The sequence below is a fragment of the Aethalodelphis obliquidens genome, unplaced genomic scaffold (assembly GCF_003676395.1).
Source record: "Aethalodelphis obliquidens isolate GAN/ISIS:26980383/991018 unplaced genomic scaffold, ASM367639v1 scaffold80, whole genome shotgun sequence".
Taxonomy (NCBI): Eukaryota; Metazoa; Chordata; class Mammalia; order Artiodactyla; family Delphinidae; genus Aethalodelphis; species Aethalodelphis obliquidens.
In genome coordinates this window covers 4,699,798-4,721,942 of record NW_020838024.1, presented here as the reverse complement: position 1 = coordinate 4,721,942, position 22,145 = coordinate 4,699,798, and the positions used below count along the sequence as shown (strand labels likewise).

Here is a 22,145-nt window from a genome sequence, read left to right as displayed (position 1 = left end):
TTATTGCAAAGAATCAGAGAATCCATATTTACAAACTGTACTATCTGTAAAATACACAAATAACACCTCACAGATACAAGTATCACTATTTTCAAAATGTATATATATATATATATATATATATATAGTTGGTATTAAAAAATATAAATTAGTCTAAACATGTGACAATTTAGAATAACTCTTCAGTTAGTTCCTCAGTTTGATACAGCTAATATCATGTAAGGCTCTGTGAGTACTTTGTGATTAGAGAGAAGTGTTCAACCTCAGGAATCTTGAGAACCACTGTACTGAGGAAAATTCTTCAACATGCGATCTCATGGGTCATCATAATCCCAGTATATGAATACACACGCTGTAAAGAAGCAAACTCCCCTTCTCTGAAATTGTCAATGCAGGGATTATCTTTGCAAGAAGAGGTAGCCAGACCTGTCAGCCCCAAATCTTCTAGTTCAGGATCCATCTTCTACTCAAGGAAAGCAGGTAGAGAATAATTGGGTAATTATTGGATAATTGTCGCACAAGTTAATAGGAGACAGAAAAGTGAGAAGGGACATGAGCTCCACCACTGTGACAGGTTGACTGCACTAATGGCCCTGATTTTTCACCTGTCCAGGCCCTAGAACTCTGGTCATGTGATTTGCTTTGCCAAATAGGATGTTAGTAGATATGACACATGTAGAGATTTCAAGATCACTTATATGCCTCTGCTTGTCGCTCTTGCCCTCTGCCATGCCATGAGATGGGCATGCCTAGGCTAGCATGCTGTAGGATGAGCAAGAAGTGAAACCAAAAAAAAATTCCCAGTCATTCCAGCAGAGGTCATCCTCTATCAGCCAATAACCAGCCAAACTCCAGACATGTGAGCAAGCCTAACCAAGACGACAGAGCCACATAGCCATCCCAGAGCTGGCCACAAGAGTGAGACCAGCTAAAATAAGCCAAGTCCAGATGACTTTAGCTTTACCCCACAGACCCACGTGCAAAAACAAATGTTTACTATTGTATGTCAATGAGGTTTTGTGGTTGTTTATTATGCAGTATTAGTGTGGCAACAGATTACTGAAACTACCACTTACCAGTTCTGTAACCATCAGCTATAAAGTGGAGATGTAAAGGTACTGACTTTCAAGGACTGGCACGAGCATTAATTGAGACAATATGCATGGAGTTCTTAACACTGTGTTTGGCACCTAGCCTGTACCCCACAAGTGTTTAACAGTGTATGGAGAGCAAGAAAGTAAGAGTGGGAATGAGAGAGAGAGACAGAGAAAGGGAGGCAGGGAGAGAGAATGAATTACTGCTACCCCCATCACTCTGACCTCAAGGGGCATTCCTGTTTTTTGACTCAAATGGCATAGCAGAGCCAAGATCAAGTTTAAGCATTTAAATAAAACTTTTGCTGCAGGTTCTCTGATCACCAAAGGAAAACAGAGTAATATGACTCAAGATAATCTATCTTCCAGAATATCTCCAGCTGTGTCTTCCAAAATATCTTCTGCGGGAGTGTCTCTTGGTGTGCCCCTTCTGACTCCAGATAAAAGTAAAAAATCTTTCCTCAGTACTCGGTAAGGCCCTCAAGCCCATCTCAAAGTCCAGGCTCACAAAGAAGCAGACTTAAAAGAAGCAGGTGTTGTCTCCCTGTCTAAGAGCTGCCTCCAGAAAATTAGGAGAATCAATGTCCGGTCAGAAGAGTGATCCCTTCCACAGATGTTGTACTCAAAGACCCATCCCCCTTTAGAGGGGGACCCCATTACCTAGTCATGGTAGAGTAGCCTTAACAAAACAACCATGTCAGAACACAGTACAATAGTTCATACACCTGTACAAGATGTACAAGCAGGCAGGGGGCATTGGGGAGATGAGTCCACAGATAAAAGAGAAAACAATGCTCATGGAGCCTTTGTTCATTACATCTTCTACCTGCAATGCCAGGTCCCTTCTCTCCCTCCCATTTCCACTGTTCAAATTCCAGCTGGTACTTCAAGGCCATCTCATATGGTCTTGTCTCTGAAGTTTTCTCTGACTGTCATCCCAGTTCAAACTTCCGTAGGCATTTGTCCATAGAATAATCACATAGAAGAGGGGGGAAATATAATTTTGACAGTCAGAATCCCAGCTATGCCACTCATTCTCAATAGAACCTTAGGCAAGTTGCTTACTCCATCTGAGTCTCCGTTTCCTCTTCTAAAAATTGAGATGGGGGCTCCCCTGGTAGCACAGTGGCTAAGAATCCACCTGCCAATGCAGGGGACACAGGTTAGAGCCCTGGTCCAGGAAGCTCCCACATGTGTGGAGCAACTAAGCACATGCGCCACAACTACTGAGCCTGCGCTCTAGAGCCTGTGCTCCACACCAAAGAGAAGCCACCACGATGAGAAGCCCACACACCGCAACTAAGAGTAGCCCCTGCTCACTGCAACTAGAGAAAGCCCGTGTGCAGCAATGAAGACCCAACACAGCCAAAAGTAATAAATAAATAAATAAATTTATTTAAAAAAAAAATTGAGATGGTAATAGCACCTACCTTGAACAATGAGGAAGTTTTCTATTAAAGTACTTGGTACAGTCTGGCATATAGTAGATATTATTATTATCATTGAAATAATTATCTTGTAGTATGTGGAGTACTAGCATAATATCTGGCACACAGTAGTGAAATATTATTTTTTTTTATTACTGAAGCATTTCATAGCCTATATTTTCTACTTTTCCTCTAAGGATTCTTAATTCACACTAAGGACCTCTTTTGTAGTTAGTCACTTACCCATTTTATGAGTCTAAACTCTTGAAGGCACGTTATTCCAAAACACCTTATCTGTGGAGGGCAGAGAAATTTGAGGTATTCATAGTTTAGTGTTATTTCCTCTCTGGTCAGCAATTGCTAACCTCCCTCCTAATGAAAAAAATACCACCCTTAAATGCAAGTCCAGCTGTGCTGCTCTGCAGGGGTAACTGAACTCTTGGAGGGACATGTGGTCTCTTTTTCCCTTAGCAACCAGGAAGAATCTAAATTAATGTATCAAATCTCCAGCATTCCCTAGGCAGCCAGACACACAGACAGCCTGGAGAGAGGGACTGTCATTAAATGAGTTGTGACTAAGAAAACAAGAACTTCTTCCCACATTAATAAATATGGCAAATCCCAGCCTGGGTGCCTAGGTTCTGGGCAGAAATTGCTTTAGAATTTTTTTTCCAGTGAGTCATAATCGTCATGGTCCTAACACCTGTCACTAGAAAAAGAAAAAAATCAGTGTAATCACCAGAGCAGTTGCCTCAGGAATACATTCTTTTAGTAGTTTGGTTGGAGGAAGTTCAAGAATGCAAGTGATGGGTTAGTTTCAAATGCAGAGTGACCGGAGTTGCCCTAAGTGCTGAGCTCTCTGAATTTAAGGGCAAGTGGTGGAGGAAAGAGAAGTTATAGTATTATTAACAGCACAAAATCAAGTTATTGAAGATTCATTCAGTAATGAGTAAAATCAGCTCTGATACCAATCCTTCTAGTCCACATGAAAATATGAAAAAAAAAATTATTAGATTCCCCAACCAAGCAATTAGTAATGGGGTTGGCCTGATAAAAAGATAAGAATTAATGGCCTAAAGAACGATGGTCTGGGATTACACCCACCTTTTAAAATAAAGCCAGATGAAAAGATGACTAAGCAGGGGAAGGGTGTTTAGGTGGTAGGGTAGAGCTTACAGTTGATAGCACACTGGTGGCAATATTATTTTCTTGTTGTCCATGTTATTAAATTCCTTAAAGGTCCCGTAGGCCATCTAGATGAAACTAAAACCACAAACCAGTGTAGTCATCTTGTTCCTAGACCACCAACAATGAAATTCCTGTTGCTAATGGTCAATTTCCTTGAAATCATTTTAGCAAATCGAATTCTAATAAAGAGCCTCCAGTTTTGATGTTGGCCAGCTTTCAAGCCCTACCCCTCCTACTGCCTCTTTTTGTCCCACACCAGAGCAAGCCATAACAGGGTACACACACTCTCTCCCTTGGCACCAACAGACTATTCAAACCACACAAATGTTGGCCAGAGATAACACTTATCCTGGCCCTATCCCCTAACCCTAATAAATAAAAACCAAAGTTACTCGTTTCTCCTTTCACTCAAACATTCCACACACGCCTGAGTACCAGGCCTATCCTTTCCCAGGAAGAAAAGACATAAAAACATACAGATTTGAAAGGAAACATAAAACTGTCTTTCTTTGAAGATGGCATGATTATATAAAATCCTAAGGAATCTACATGAAAGGAACAGGAAGTAATATGTGAGTTTAGCAAACTGGCAGCATACAAGATCAGTATAAAAATCAATTGTATTTCTATCAACTAGCAGCAATTGTAAATGGAAATTATTTTTTAATTATCATTTACAGTAATATCAGATCCATAAAATTCTTAGGTATAAACATAACAAAATATATGTCATGACCTGCACATAGAAAACTATAAAGCATTGCTGAGAAAATTTAAAAGACATAAAGAAATTGAGAGATATACCATGCTCATGGATCTGAATATTCAATAACTCAATATTAAGATGTCAATTGTTTCTAAATTAATTTATAGATTCAATGAAATCCCAATCAAAAATCCCAGTTGACAAGCTGATCCTCAAATGTATATAGACATACAAAGGAAATAAACTAGCCAAAATCCTTTTGAAAAAAGAACAAAGTTAATTTCATAACTTACTATAATGCTACAGTAAAAAAGAAAGAATGATACTGGCATACAGTTAAATATATAGATCAAAGGAACAGAATTTAAAATCTATAACAGATAAATTTATTCTATAAATATAAAGTATATATATACATCCAATTTATTTTCAATCAGTTGGATTGAAACAATGTTCCAAGGCAATTCAGTGAGGAAAAGGAAATCTTTCCAACAAATCATGCTGAAATAACTGATTATCAAAAAAGAAAAGAGAAACCTCTCAACTCTTACATTCTCCACTATGTAAAAATTAACTTGAAATGGATCACAGAACCAAATATAGTTTTAGTAAGAGCTAAAACTATAAAATTTCCAGAAGAAATCATAAAAGAAAAATCTTAGTGACTTTGGTTAGGCAAAGTTTTCTTAAATTGGATACAAAAAGCACAAAATATTTAAAAATTGAATCCCATCAAAATTTAAAACTTTTGCTCTTCCAAAGACACTGTTAAGAAAATGAAAAGGCAATCCATAGGCTATTATATGAAAATATTTGTAAAACATATATCCATTGAAGGACTTTTTATATTTTTTAAATCCCTTAAAATTCATTAAGAAGGAAACAACAACAACAAAAAGAGCAAATGTTTTGAACAGACACTTCACCAAAGGAGATATATGGATGGCAAAACAGTCTCAACATCATTAGTCATCAGGGAAATGTAAATTAAAACCATAATCGAATACTACCAGTCATACTCTAGAACTCTGGAATTTCTAAAATCAAAAAGACTGACAATGCCAAAGGGTTGGCAAGAATGTGGGGCAACTGAAATGCTCATAAATTTAGATTTCTTAAAGAGTTAAGCATAAATCCACTTCAGTTTTAGTCAGAAACTGGCTGAGGTAGAATCCAGGGCCTAAGCATTTTAAAGCCTAGTTAGTCAGAAGCCAGGTAGGGTCTAAATCCATTTCAGTTTTAGTCAGAAAGTGGCAGAGGTACAATGCAGGGCCCAAGCATTTAAAGCCTAGTTATTCAGAAGCCGGTGAGGGCCAAAATCCATTCAGTTTTAGGCAGAAACTTGCTGAGGTAGAATCCAGGCCCTAAGCATTTTAAAGCCTAGTTATTCAGAAGAGGGGGGCTTCTGGGAAGACGGCGGAAGAGTAAGACGCGGAGATCACCTTCCTCCCCACAGATACACCAGAAACACATCTACACGTGGGACAACTCCTACAGAACACCTACTGAACGCTGGCAGAACACCTCACCCCCCCCAAAAAAAAAGAAACCCCCCCCCCCCCCCCCGCCACGTACCTGGGTAGGGAAAAAGAGAAAAGAATAAACAGAGACAAAAGAATAGGTACGGGACCTGCACCAGTGGGAGGGAGCTGTGAAGGAGGAAATACTAGGAAGCCACATACTAGGAAGCCCCTTCGCGGGCGGAGACTGCGGATGGCGGAGGGGAAGCTTCGGAGCCGCGGAGGAAAGCACAGCAACAGGGGTGCGGAGGGCAAAGCGGGGAGATTCCCGCACAGAGGATCAGGGCCGAGCGGCACTCACCAGCCTGAGAGGCTTGTCTGCTCACCCGCCGGGGCGGGCGGGGCTGGGAGCTGAGGTTCGGGCTTCGGTCGGAGCGCAGGGAGAGGACTGGGGTTGGCGGCGTGAACACAGCCTGCAGGGTGTTAGTGCGCCACGGCCAGCCGGGAGGGAGTCCGGGAAAAGTCTGCACCTGCCAAAGAGGCAAGAGACGTTTTCTTCCCTCTTTGTTTCCTGGTGCGCGAGGAGAGGGGATTAAGAGCGCTGCTTAAAGGAGCTCCAGAGACGGGCGCGAGCCGCGGCTAAAAGCGCGAACCCCAGAGACGGGCATGAGACGCTAAGGCTGCTGCTGCCGCCACCAAGAAGCCTGTGTGCGAGCACAGGTCACCCTCCACACTCCCCTTCCGGGGAGTCTGTGCAGCCCGCCACTCCCACGGTCCCGGGATCCAGGGACAACTCCCCCGGGAGAACGCACGGCGCGCCTCAGGCTGGTGCAACGTCACGCAGGCGTCTGCCGCCGCAGGCCCGCCCTGCACGCAGTGCCTCTCCCTCCCCCCGGCCTGAGTGCGCCAGAGCCCCCGAATCAGCGGCTCCTTTAACCCCGTCCTGTCTGAGCGAAGAGCAGACGCCCTCCGGCGACCTACACGCAGGGGCAGGGCCAAATCCAAAGCTGAGCCCCTGGGAGCTGTGAGAACAAAGAAGAGAAAGGGAAATCTCTCCCAGCAGCCTCAGAAGCAGCGGATTAAAGCTCCACAATCAACTTGATGTACCTGCATCTGTGGAATACCTGAATAGACAACGAATCATCCCAAATAGAGGAGGTGGACTTTGGGAGCATCGATATATATATATTTTTCCCCTTCTCCTCTTTTTGTGTGTATGTGTATGCTTCTGTGTGAGATTATGTCTGTATAGCTTTGCTTCCACCATTTGTCCTAGGGTTCTATCCGTCCATTTTTTTGTTTGTTTCTTTTTGTTTTTTAATAATTATTTTTTTATTTTAATAACTTTATTATATTTTATCTTACTTTATTTTGCTTTATCTTCTTTCTTTCTTTCTTTCCTTCCTTCCCTCCTTCCTTCCTTCCTCCCTCCCTCCCTCCTTTTTCTCTTTCTTTCTTTCTTTCTTTCTTTCTACTTCTACTAATTCTTTCTTTCTACTTTTCCTCCCTTTTATTCTGAGCCGAGTGGATGAAAGGCTCTTGGTGCTGCAGTCAGGAGTCACTGCTGTGCCTCTGAGGTGGGAGAGCCAACTTCAGGACACTGGTCCACAAGAGACCTCCCAGCTCCACATAATATCAAATGGTGAAAATCTCCCAGAGATCTCCATCTCAACACCAGCACCCAGCTCCACTCAACGACCAGCAAGCTACAGTGCTGGACATCCTATGCCAAACAACTAGCAAGACAAGAACACAACCCCACCCATTAGCAGAGAGGCTGCCTAAAATCATAATAAGTCCACAGACACCCCAAAACACACCACCAGACGTGGACCTGCCCACCAGAAAGACAAGATCCAGCCTCATCCACCAGAACACAGGCACTAGTCCCCTCCACCAGGAAGCCTACACAACCCACTGAACCAACCTTAGCCACTGGGGACAGACACCAAAAACAACGGGAACTACGAACCTGCAGCCTGCAAAAAGGAGACCCCATACACAGTAAGATAAGCAAAATGAGAAGACAGAAAAACACACAGCAGATGAAGGAGCAAGATAAAAACCCACCAGACCTAACAAATGAAGAGGAAATAGGCAGTCTACCTGAAAAAAAATTCAGAATAATGATAGTAAAGATGATCCAAAATCTTGGCAATAGAATAGAGAAAATGCAAGAAACATTTAAGAAGAACCTAGAAGAACTAAAGATGAAACAAACAACAATGAACAACCCAATAAATGAAATTAAAAATACTCTAGATGGGATCAATAGCAGAATAACTGAGGCAGAAGAATGGATAAGTGACCTGGAAGATTAAATAGTGGAAAAAATTACTGCAGAGCAGAATAAAGAAAAAAGAATGAAAAGAACTGAGGACAGTCTCAGAGACCTCTGGGACAACATTAAACACATCAACATTCGAATAATAGGGGTTCCAGAAGAAGAAGAGAAAAAGAAAGGGTGTGAAAAAATATTTGAAGAAATTATAGTTGAAAACTTCCCTAATATGGGAAAGGAAATAGTTAATCAAGTCCAGGAAGCACAGAGAGTCCCATACAGGATAAATCCAAGGAGAAATACACCAAGACACACATTAATCAAACTGTCAAAAATTAAATACAAAGCAAACATATTAAAAGCAGCAAGGGAAAAAAAACAAATAACACATAAAGGACTCCCCATAAGGTTAACAGCTGATATTTCAGCAGAAACTCTGCAAGCCAGAAGGGACTGGCAGGACATATTTAAAGTGATGAAGGAGAAAAACCTGCATCCAAGATTACCCAGCAAGGATCTCATTCAGATTTGATGGAAAAATTAAAACCTTTACAGACAAGCAAAAGCTGAGAGAGTTCAGCACCACCAAACCAGCTTTACAACAACTGCTAAAGAAACTTCTCTAGGCAAGAAACACAAGAGAAGGAAAAGACCTACAATAACGAACCCAAAACAATTAAGAAAATGGGAATAGGAACATACATATCGATAATTACCTTAAATGTAAATGGACTAACTGCTCCCACCAAAAGACACAGATTGCCTGAATGGATACAAAAACAAGACCCACATATATGCTGTCTACAAGAGACCCACTTCAGACCTAGAGACACATACAGACTGAAAGTAAGGGGATGGAAAAAGATATTTCATGCAAATGGAAACCAAAAGACAGCTGGAGTAGCAATTCTCATATCAGACAAAATAGACTTTAAAATAAAGACTATTAGAAGAGACAAAGAAGGACACTACATAATGATCAAGGGATCGATCCAAGAAGAAGATATAACAATTGTAAATATTTATGCACCCAACAGAGGAGCACCTCAATACATAAGGCAAATACTAACAGCCATAAAAGGGGAAATCAACAGTAACACATTCATAGTAGGGGACTTTAACACCCCACTTTCACCAATGGACAGATCATCCAAAATGAAAATAAATAAGGAAACAAATGCTTTAAATGATACACTAAACAAGATGGACTTAATTGATATTTATAGGACATTCCATCCAAAAACAACAGAATACACATTTTTCTCAAGTGCTCATGGAACATTCTCCAGGATAGATCATATCTTGGGTCACAAGTCAAGCCTTGGTAAATTTAAGAAAATTGAAATTGTTTCAAGTATCTTTTTCGACAACAACTCTATGAGACTAGATATCAATCACAGGAAAAGATCTGTAAAAAATACAAACATATGGAGGCTAAACAATACACTACTTGATAACGAAGTGATCACTGAAGAAATCAAAGAGGAAATAAAAAAATACTAGAAACAAATGACAATGGAAACATGACGACCTAAAATCTACAGGATGCAGCAAAAAGAGTTCTAAGAGGGAAGTTTATAGCAATACAATCCTACCTTAAGAAATAGGAAACATCTCGAATAAAGAACCTAACCTTACACCTAAAGCAATTAGAGGAAGAAGAACAAAAAAACCCCAAAGTTAGCAGAAAAAAAGAAATCATAAAAATCAGAGCAGAAATAAATGAAAAGGAAATGAAGGAAACGATAGCAAATCTCAATAAAACTAAAAGCTTGTTCTTTGAGAAGATAAACAAAATTGATAAACCATTAGCCAGACTCATCAAGAAAAAAAGGGAGAAGACTCAAATCAGTAGAATTAGAAATGAAAAAGGAGAAGTAACAACTGACACTGCAGAAATACAAAAGATCATGAGAGATTACTACAAGCAACTCTATGCCAATAAAATGGACAACCTGGAAGAAATGGACAAATTCTTAGAAATGCACAACCTGCCAAGACTGAATCAGGAAGAAATAGAAAATATGAACAGACCAATCACAAGCACTGAAATTGAAACTGTGATTAAAAATCTTCCAACAAACAAAAGCCCAGGACCAGATGGCTTCACAGGCGAATTCTATCAAACATTTAGAGAAGAGCTAACACCTATCCTTTTCAAACTCTTCCAAAATATAGCAGAGGGAGGAACACTCCTAAACTCATTCTACGAGGCCACCATCACCCTGATACCAAAACCAGATAAGGATGTCACAAAGAAAGAAAACTACAGGCCAATATCAGTGATGAACATAGATGCAAAAATCCTCAACAAAATACTAGCAAACAGAATCCAGCAGCACGTTAAAAGGATCATACACCATGATCAAGTGGGGTTTATTCCAGGAATGCAAGAATTCTTCAAGATAGGCAAATCAATCAATGTGGTACACCATATTAATAAATTGAAGGAGAAAAACCATATGGTCATCTCAATAGATGCAGAGAAAGCTTTCGACAAAATTCAACACCCATTTATGATCAAAACCCTCCAGAAAGTAGGCATAGAGGGAACTTTCCTCAACATAATAAAGGCCATATATGACAAACCTTTCCTAAACATAATAAAGGCCATATATGACAAACCCACAGCCAATATCGTCCTCAATGGTTAAAAACTGAAAGCATTTCTACTAAGATCAGGAACAAGACAAGGTTGCCCACTCTCACCACTCTTATTCAACATAGTTTTGGAAGTTTTTGCCACAGCTATCAGAGAAGAAAAGGAAATACAAGGAATCCAAACTGGAAAAGAAGAAGTAAAGCTGTCACTGTTTGCAGATGACATGATACTATACATAGAGAATCCTAAAGATGCTACCAGAAAACTACTAGAGCTAATCAATGAATTTGGTAAAGTAGCAGGATACAAAATGAATGCACAGAAATCTCTGGCATTCCTATACACTAATGATGAAAAATCTGAAAGTGAAATCAAGAAAACACTCCCATTTACCATTGCAACAAAAAGAATAAAATATCTAGGAATAAACCTACCTAAGGAGACAAAAGACCTATATACAGAAAATTATAAGACACTGATGAAAGAAATTAAAGATGATACAAATAGATGGAGAGATATACCATGTTCTTGGATTGGAAGAATCAACATTGTGAAAATGACTCTACTACCCAAAGCAATCTACAGATTCAATGCAATCCGTATCAAACTACCACTGGCATTTTTCACAGAACTAGAACAAAAAATTTCACAATTTGTATGGAAACACCAAAGACCCCGAATAGCTAAAGCAATGTTGAGAACGAAGAATGGAGGTGGAAGAATCAGGCTCCCTGACTCAGACTATACTACAAAGCTACAGTAATCAAGACAGTATGGTAATGGCACAAAAACAGAAATATAGATCAATGGAAGAGGATAGAAAACCCAGAGGTAAACCGACACATGTATGGTCACCTTATCTTTGATAAAGGAGGCAGGAATGTACAGTGGAGAAAGGACAGCCTCTTCAATAGGTGGTGCTGGGAAAACTGGACAGGTACATGTAAAAGTATGAGATTAGATCACTCCCTAACACCATACACAAAAATAAGCTCAAAATGGATTAAAGACCTTAATGTAAGGCCAGAAACTATCAAACTCTTAGAGGAAAACATAGGCAGAACACTCTATGGCATAAATCACAGCAAGATCCTTTTTGACCCACCTCCCAGAGAAATGGAAATAAAAACAAAAATAAACAAATGGGACCTAATGAAACTGAAAAGCTTTTGCACAGCAAAGGAAACCATAAACAAGATGAAAAGACAACCCTCAGAATGGGAGAAAATATTTGCAAATATAACAACTGACAAAGGATTAATCTCCAAAATTTATAAGCAGCTCATGCAGCTCAATAACAAAAATACAAACAACCCAATCCAAAAATGGGCAGAAGACCTAAATGGACATTTCTTCAAAGAAGATATACAGATTGCCAATAAACACATGAATGAATGCTCAACTTCATTAATCATTAGAAAAATGCAAATCAAAACTACAATGAGATATCATCTCACACCAGTCAGAATGGCCATCATCAAAAAATCTAGAAACAATAAATTCTGGAGAGGGTGTGGAGAAAAGGGAACCCCTTGCACTGTTGGTGGGAATGTAAATTGTTACAGCCACTGTGGAGAACAGTATGGAGGTTCCTTAAAAATCTACAAATAGAACTACCATATGACCCAGCAATCCCACTACTGGGCATATACCCTGAGAAAACCATAATTCAAAAAGAGTCATGTACCAAAATGTTCATTGGAGCTCAATTTACAATAGCCCGGAGATGGACACAACCTAAGTGTCCATCATCGGATGAATGGATAAAGAAAATGTGGCACATATATACAATGGAATATTACTCAGCCATAAAAAGAAACGAAATTGAGCTATTTGTAATGAGGTGGATAGACCTAGAGTCTGTCAAACAGAGTGAAGTAAGTCAGAAAGAGAAAGACAAATACCGTATGCTAACACATATATATGGAATTTAAGAAAAAAAAATGTCATGAAGAACCTAGGGGTAAGACAGGAATAAAGACACAGACCTACTAGAGAATGGACTTGAGGATATGGGGCGGGGGAAGGGTAAGGTGTGACAAAGTGAGAGAGAGGCATGGACATATATACACTACCAAACGTAAGGTAGCTAGCTAGTGGGAAGCAGCCGCATAGCACAGGGAGATCAGCTCGGTGCTTTGTGTCCGCCTGGTGGGGTGGGATAGGGAGGGTGGGAGGGAGGTAGACATAAGAGGGAAGAGATATGGGAACATATGTATATGTATAACTGATTCACTTTGTTATAAAGCAGAAACTAACACCCCATTGTAAAGCAATTTTACTCCAAAAAAGATGTAAAAAATAAATAAATAAATAAATTTTAAAAAAAGTTAAGCATACATTTACCATATGACCCAGAAATTAAAATTCTAAATGTTTACTCAAGAAAAATGAAAATGCATGCTTACACAAAGACTTGTGCTCCTGTGTTCATAAAAGCTTTCCTCATAATAGCCAAAAACTGGGAGAAAAAACAAATAATCATCAGATGGGAAATGAAATAAACATATTGTGATATACTCATGCAATAGAATACTACTCTGTAATAAAAAGAAACAGACTATGATAAACCCACAACATGGATGTGAATCTCAAAAGCATCATAAGTAACAGAAGTCAGACCAAAAAACAAACTACATACTGTATGATTTCATTTATGTGAAATTCTAGGAAAGGCAGAACTATAGTGAAAGAAAGCAAGTCAGTGGTTAACAGGAGCCAAGAAACAGGGAGAGGGGATGGGCTGCAAATGGACACGAGGGAACCTTTTGAGATGACAGAAATGTTCTACATCATTCTTACAATGATTGTTACACAGCTGTGCATATTTGTAGGATTTCACCAAGTTGTGCCTTTTGTCCCATGAATTCTATTCTAAAGACCTGTTCTAAGGAGAAACCTTTGATATGTGGAAAGAGTTTGCAACAGTGGTATTTATTGCATTAAAAAAATATAATAGCAGGGCTTCCCTGGTGGCGCAGTGGTTGAGAGTCTGCCTGCCGGTGCAGGGGACACGGGTTCGTGCCCCGGTCCGGGAAGATCCCACATACCGCAGAGCGGCTGGGCCCGTGAGCCATGGCCGCTAAGCCTGCGTATCCGGAGCCTGTGCTCCGCAACGGGAGAGGCCACAACAGTGAGAGGCCCGCGTACCGCAAAAAAATTAAAAAATAAATAATAATAATAATAGAAAAACTTGGGAATAATGTCCAACTGTAAGGAGTTTAATTAAATAAATCATGGTATATTTACAAGATGGATATCTTTGAAGCTATTAAAAAATGATGGTGTTGTTGAATATTTAATAACACAAAGATATATGGTTACTTTAAGGTAGATAACAAAGCAGTATTTCCATAGTCCATTTTATTATCCATTTATGTGACTTTTACATGGGCATGTGAATATATATGAGCCTATAGAGATATTTAGATCTCTATATATTATTAGAAAGTTATGCAACATTATATTAACTGTTTGTTTTTTTCATTTTGTTTGTTTTTTAAGTGTCTGATAATGAACATATATTTCCTTTGAGGGAAGAGAAAAAACAAAAGTCACTATTTAAAAAAATACATGTCCTTAAGCCTATAATTGACTCAAGACTTCCTTTTTAGCTCAATAAAGTCTTGCATTTTCATCATAAAAAAAAATACATGTCTTGCCTTTAAAAGACTTGCAGTCTAGATAGAGAAAGAGACATGTAAATAGTGTAATACATGGTAGAATGAAATGAGTACCCATGGAAATAAGGGACAATTGGTTGGGTCAAGTATACTTCCTAACCAAAGCTGGAACCATTGTTCTCTTCAACATCCAGACAATGACCATGAGGTTCTATCTGAAGCACTGAGCCCACTTTCTTCACTCATGATGATTTTCTCTCAGGCGATCCATGATTCCTGACTGCCACCCTATTCCCTAGCCCAGTGTCCCAGTGCATCAGACAAGAGTGTCAGTATTTGAACTTCAGTTGTAGACTGAGTGAAAGTTCCCTCCCACAACAAGCCAAGGATATACCTGGACGCTTGCTGCAGTGTCCTTGAACTGCAGGTCAAGGACAGATTCTAGAGGTCCTCTGGAAATTCCGTGATAAAAGATGACCTGCTTGGGGAAATAAGCCCTCCTGAAAGGCATCATATGCCCCAATGACTGGCACACAGTAGGTACTTAGTAATATTTGCTAATTGTTTAGTGGATATATTGAGAATAAAAGCATGGGCTCAAGATTTTATCTTGAGGCTGGTTTTTGCCCTGGCTCAATCAGGGAGGGCTTCCTGAAAGAGCTGTAATTCTTTGGTTTGAAGCAATGTCTGCACACTGCCTCCACCCTTGTTGTGCTCTTACATTTGGGGTAATTCCAAGACAGAAATGTTTCCTGCTGGCCACTAGGATGCTTTCCATCTCACCAGTTGGGATATTTGTAGACTAAACCTATTTCCAGTGTTTTCTACCAAACTTTCCTGTAGTGCTGAGCAGGGCTGATCAAGTCAAGCAATGAACAGTTTGGTCCAAATTCTTCAACTCTTTCTCAATATTCTAGATTCACTAAACCCCAAAACAATCCTACCTGGCAGTTTTGTCTTTCATTTTTAAACCTCAGTGGGTTTTCAACAAAACTGAATCCCTGTTGCAGATTGATTTATGCTCTAGTCCATCCAAACTCGACTTCGCCAGAATTAGACTTTGCCTTCTAATTAGAATTAGCGATTCTAATTAGAAGCCTCCAAAGCCTCGTGCTGAGGAAAGGATAGCAAGGCATCCCAATTTACACTCACACAAACTAAAAGTGAAAAAATCAAGTGCGGATAGAGACTGTGTAGTATAATAAAATCCAGATCATGAATCTTAATTTGTGGTGTAGGAAAATGAATGCTGTGTTAGGAGTGACAGGCTGAGTCCAAAATCTGCTTTTAGGGCCTGATTGATTAAGGCAGGTCACTTAAACTTTCTGGGCTCAGTTTCCCTCTTTCTTGTCTAGGGGAGATGGTTTCTTTTATTTGGGCCACTAAGTTCCCTTTAACTCTAATATTCTGTGATTTTGTAATGTTCCATTACAGATGCTTGGGGGAGACAGTCTTTGGCAAGATGCTTTCGCCATCCCTGCCTTGTCTCATTACTTGTCAGTGTGTGCAACAACAATAAATAACCCATTGGTTGCAAGAAAAGCATGTATTGGATCAAGCTGATGCGTCAGCTCTCTGCCTTCTGGAGAGGAAAGAGGAGGCTTTGATGTTGTCAGAATGGGTTCCACATTTTGACCTAGGGACCCCTCAGTTCCAAGTGGGCCCCGTTGCCAAGCAGCATTATGCAAAAATTATTTACAGTGAAAGAAGCATTTCGTACATCAAAACTGCCAGAGGTATTTTATTTTATTTTAAAAAGAGAGAAAAGTATAATCCCAAAGATTAAATCCCTGATCTGGAAATGGAAAAAGCAAAAACAAAAGAGCCAGAAACCTGCTCTTTGTATACTGTTCCTGTTTAATAGCAGGCAAAGAACAGGCTCAGTGATGCAGCCAGTCTGTCTGTTAATATGGAGCTAAACAAGATTCTTGGTTTATAATGGAGAAAACAGACATGAAACACTGTGTAATCCTACATGGCTCCCAGAGGATTGAGGCCTTTCTCTGCTCAACCCTGGTCTCCAGATCAACCCTTTCTTTGGGCCGGGGCTTTGTGATGGCCTGTGAGATTGGTTCCATACAAGATGCAGCACAATTCCTGTCACATGAGAACTGATACTTCTCTTCTCCTTCCCCAAGTGTGCTGTTAAAGATATCCAAAGGCCTACCTTCCTCCACATTCACTCAGCTCCATTAAAGCAGAATAGCATTTTCTGGAATGTGTTCTATGGAACTCTAATCCTGACAAGTAAATAAAGGGATACATGTAAATACTAATAAATTTGAGACGTGCTGCATAATCTCTCCTTCTCTTGAGGTTCACTTATAATACCAAAGGCTCTAAGATGTTCCACACACAGTAAATGGTAGTTTGTTACTGGCCAAGGAGAACAAAGACTATCGCACCAAAGGAGTCCTTCACTTCTCCGTAAAGATTGTCCGTATTTCCTGATCCCAAACTTCCTTCCTGACTTATCTCTCCTAACTGTTCCCTCCATTGGAAATAATCTCTCCTCCTCTGAACTAGATCTTTATTTGCATTTGTCTCATAAACTTTTTTTTTTTTTTTTTTTTTTTGCGGTACGCGGGCCTCTCACTGTTGCGGCCTCTCCCGTTGCGGAGCACAGGCTCCGGACGCGCAGGCTCAGCGGCCATGGCTCACGGGCCCAGCCACTCCAGGGCATGTGGGATCCTCCCGGACCGGGGCACGAACCCATGTACCCTGCATCGGCAGGCAGACTCTCAACCACTGCGCCACCAGGGAAGCCCTCTCATAAACGTTTTAAATTACTTTTTATATTATGGATATATACAGATAGGTCTTAGCTGTTCTAATTGCCTGTACAATACAAAAGAGCAGATTCCTTGTTCTTCGGTGTTTACCATAGAAGCCCTTGTACATGAGAGGAATCTATACATGCTTGATTAAATGGATCCATCAGTCTAGGAGTTAGCATTTCTAAATATCCACACCGTCATTGGCAAATAACAATGGAATGTATGTAAATTCTTAAATCATTAAAAAAAACAGTACTATACTCAAAGCTAAAGTTGGGGAAATGAAAATATTAACACTAAAGGCAGAAGTGCGAAATGTCTCTCCTCTCTTCACTCACTAATTCAATTACAAAAAAACCTGGATATCATCACTCTTTCATCTTTAGGTCTGGAAATATGCTTCATATGCATGAAATTTATTTACCATAATTGAACATGACATCAGGGGGAAATATAAATTTCAGGAAATTCCCTATAAAGGGATTATATTACTCTTTGTGAACAGTATTATGTAGGCTCAATATACACAGAACTGTGGTATTAAAGGCTCTGATGCCAAACTTTGTTAGAATGGTGTTTGTTTTAATTTTATATTCTTGTTATTTAAAAAATACCAAATAAAAGATCCACATAGATGATCAATTTTGAAACAATTTTAGTTCCATAAAATATGCCTAATATTAAAACCAGATTGACAGAATTAGGTCAGTTTTTCAAGGATGGGAGAAATAAGTATTGAGCACTGTGGAACAAATATGAATAAGATAAGATCTTTACCCTCGTTAGGCCTACCATACAGTAGGGTTTCTCAACCTCAGCACTATTTATATTTTGGACCAAAAAATTCTTTGTTGTAAGAAGCTGTTTTGTGCATTGTGGAATCTTTAATGGTAACCCTTAACCACATCCACTAACGCCAGTAGCATTTCCCTAATTTTGACAATCAAAAATGTCTATTCATTGTTACATATATCTCATAGGGGATAAAATTGCCCCAGTGGAGAAGTATTGCCATGCAGGAAGAGATCCTTAAAATTGTACAGGGTTTCAGAGTTACCTTTTAACCACCAATTCCCATTTAACAATCCTATTGGATGTAGGAAATGTAGAAAACCTTGGGCTAATTGTAGACTGAGTCCAAAACACAACAGTAAGTGTTTGATATTAATTCCCCTATTCAAAGATGAATAGAATATAAAGTAAAATATTTGTTCTTTCTGGGGGTTTGAATCAGCCATTAACTATTCATTTAATGAGTTCTTCTTTGCATACAGCACTTAGCTAGGCATGAGGAAGATAGAAGGGTCTGATATGGTTCTGCATGCAATTAAAATCTCCTTGAGATGCAGCAGTAATAGAATTAAATTAAAAGCCATCTTAGAGATGATCTACCTACTCCCCTGTTTTTTATATGAGAAAAATAAGACCCAGAAAAGTCAGTATGACCTAAGGACATCTACCCAGTAAATGAACTTGGGCTAAAACATTAAGTGTCTTGACTTCCTGGCTTCAGGGAAGGGCCAATCGTATCTTTTCCATGGACTTGGTGTCAAGCTGGGAATGACATGAGAGGAGACAGACAGGCAAGACAGCATCTGATATGAGCCAGGAACTGAGTTCACACAGGGAAAAATAAGATTTGGGATCATTTTCAAAATCATTCTGAGGAATCCCAGACTACCTTCTTTTCTGGGGATCATCCCCACATTTGTTCTTCAGTCTTCAACTGTGAATACCCTACTGGCCCAGAGAGGGCCTTTGGGAGCAGCTTTACTAGAGGTGGGAGGCATCCCTAAGTTTTAAGCATCCTTGGAGCTGCCCAGCCCCAAAAGGCATCATCTTTATGATTCAAATTATGAACTCAAAAAATTCTCACACACCAAAGCACTAGCAACAGAAACAATCATTGTGCTTCTAAAACCGCAATTTTCATCACCTCCTTCCCTTTAGTATTTGACCTTGAACACTGAAATGAACTTGATTCCTTTTGCCTTACACAAGCTAAATTTTCCCTTTGTATCAAGGGATGAGTCTGGCATCAGTGAATGGATTATGTAAATCATAAGAAAAGTGAATCTGACTGTATGGTTTTATAAAGCTGAATTAATCCAATAACATAAATAAATAAATAAACATAAAGCATGACGATTTCATCAAAACATGAAAAAGATCCATTGACAAGATTTCTTCAGGAAAGAGCTGAGGGAAGTCAGCTCACTAATATTGTCAGCTTCTCAGGAAGATTCCTGGGAGAAAAGAAAAAGAGAAAGAGAGAAGCCACACCTCACTCTTTTAGTCCATTAAGCATAGAGGTGATCCTTCTAATGTGTGTGTGCACGCATACATGTGGAAAGTGAGAGAGACAGAGAGAGAGGGATTCTGGGATAAAGGAGTGGCATGGATTTCAGAAGGAAAAAATGAAGAAGGTAGCTGGTCTAGCTCAGGTTAAAAAACAAAAATGCAGAGAGGCAAGTACAGCTCCAAATAACCAAGGTAAATAAGGTAGTATCGTCTTTCTCCCACTTTCTCAGGCAAAACAGGCCACTAAGGCATTGGGGTGATCTTGCCCACTCTTCAAGCCTTCTATACATATTGGCTGAGTACCAACTGTGTAATTCCTTTTCTCTCTTATGACCAAAGTTCACTTGTGTGAAAAATTTTGGAGAGGAGAAATCAGGACACACAAATCCAGAGAAGATGTCATCATGCCAGTTTCAGATATTATTCCCAACCCTAGGACTGAGTCCAGTGAAGCGGGGACTACAGGCAAAAGCTGTAGGAAATGTTTGTAAAGGGACTCCATGAGGTGTGGAGACCTGCTCAGTAAGGCATTGATGTTCTGGGTGACAAAGTGTGGCACAGAGCTAGGAAGCGGGGCTTTCTCTACACCTTTGTGTGAAGCATTCCTCCAGTACTGTGAGAACTTTGGGAAGCGTAAGGAGACTGCACTCTGTGGGTCAACAGCTTCCTCAGAAAGGGTACCAACAGTTGGGACACTGTTGGGGCATGTCTCTCAAGGAGACTTTGTATTTATTCAACACTTCAATAAATGCTTATGAGCAGCCTCTGTGCCAATCATTCTTCTACATTCTGAGGATACTGCAAGAAGCAAGGGCAGAAGAAAGCAATCAGAGAAATAGAACAGCCCATGAGAAATTATTGGAGCTCTTTTGGAATATCCCAGAGGCTCCCAGAGTTGACTAGGGTGAAGTGGAGCCGGAGGGCTACAGTTGAAGGCTGAACTATGCAGATGGGGACACAATCCAGTTACATTTTGGTTCATATTCTTACTGTGACCCCACTGGTATGTGCACACTAGTGTGTATGCACTGCATATCCATGCATGGATAAGGGCTGGAAGGAAATATACCAAAATGGTAACAGTTGCTATTTATGGGCAGTAGGATTATGAATATTTTTATATAATTTCATATAATATTATCTTTTCCAAATGTTCTATGGTGGATATATATATATATATATATATATATATATATATAATTATTATAAGCAGAAAAAGAATTTTTTCTTTTGTAAAGGAGGAGGTGGTACTACCCTGTCATTAATTTAATTTGCTTTGGATAGCATGATTCTCTAAATTCTGACCATGCTATAAATTTAAAAGAGGTGTCTTTCATGATAAACTTACGAAAACAAGAATTGACAAATTTCTCTGCTGCTTTGTAATTTTTTTTTTCATATAAACCCTGGTTTCATCTGTGTCAGACGTTCCCTGGGATGGTGCTAGCTAATGAGACCTGCCATGCCCCCATACAGGGGCCTTACAGGGGCCATCCCCTGGGGTTGTCCCCTTGGAGTCTTTCCTCCTGTGAACTCCTTCAGCCAGTGATAATAGTATTAACAGTAACAGTGATGGTTACTGAGCATTTCTGGGGTTGGGGCCTGTACCTACATCCATGAAAACCCTATGACAGTGGGGTCAGGGGGGACCATGCACTGCAGGGAAGCCGCTTTTAAATTCTCTGATGATGTTCTCAGGCGGACGGGTGTAGGGATGCTGGTTTTGGTTTTTGATTGTCCTTTCTTTATTTAAAAATTTTTATTAGAGTTGATTTACAACGCTGTGTTCGTTTCAGGTGTACAGCAAAGTGAATCAGACATACATATACCTGTATCCACTCTTTTTGTTTTTCCCCCATATACGCCATTACAGAGTATTGAGTAGAGTTCCCTGTACTATACAGCAGGTTCTTATTATCTATTTTATATAGAGTAGTGTGTCTATGTCAATCCCAATCTCCCCATTTATCCCTTCCCCTCATATCCCCTGGTAACGATACGTTTGTTTTCTACACCCATGGCTCTACTTCTGTTTTGTAAATATGTTCATTTGTACCCCTTTTTTTAGATTCCACATATAAGTGATATCATATGATATTTGTCTTTCTGTGTCTGACTTACTTCACTCAATATGACAATCTCTACGTCCATCCATGTTGCTGCAAATGGCATTATTTTGTTCTTTTTTATGGCTGAGTAATATTGCATTGTATATATGTACCACATCTTCTTTATCCATTCGTCTGTTGATGGACATTTAGGTTGCTTCCACGTCCTGGATATTGTAAATAGTGCTGCAATGAACACTGGGGTACGTGTTCTTTTCGAATTATGGTTTTCTCGGGGTATATGCCCAGGAGTGGGATTTGTAACTAAATGTTTAATCTTATTTCATCTTTTACTCCTTCCAGAAAAGTAAATTTTACCGGAAATGAAAAAGAAGAGGGTAATTACCTTTCTCTGGGAACAATCATAAAAATAAGCTCTGTAGGGCTTCCCTGGTGGTGCAGTGGTTGAGAGTCTGCCTGCCGATGCAGGGCACGCAGGTTTGTGCCCCGGTCTGGGAAGATCCCACATGCCACGGAGCGGCTGGGCCCATGAGCCATGGCCGCTGAGCCTGCGCATCTGGAGCCTGTGCTCCGCAACGGGAGAGGCCACAACAGTGAGAGGCCCACATACCGCAAAA

At 39.9% G+C, this 22,145-nt stretch overlaps 1 long non-coding RNA gene across 1 annotated transcript in view; it reads right to left on the bottom strand.

Moving 5' to 3' along the window:
- Positions 1-22,145, bottom strand: part of LOC113612614 (uncharacterized) — a 49,203-nt gene that overhangs the window by 10,323 nt on the left and 16,735 nt on the right. Inside the window, exon 3 of the long non-coding RNA XR_003429898.1 lies at positions 2,765-2,815. This is a non-coding gene — a long non-coding RNA (uncharacterized LOC113612614). The remainder of the gene's footprint in view (positions 1-2,764; positions 2,816-22,145) is intronic.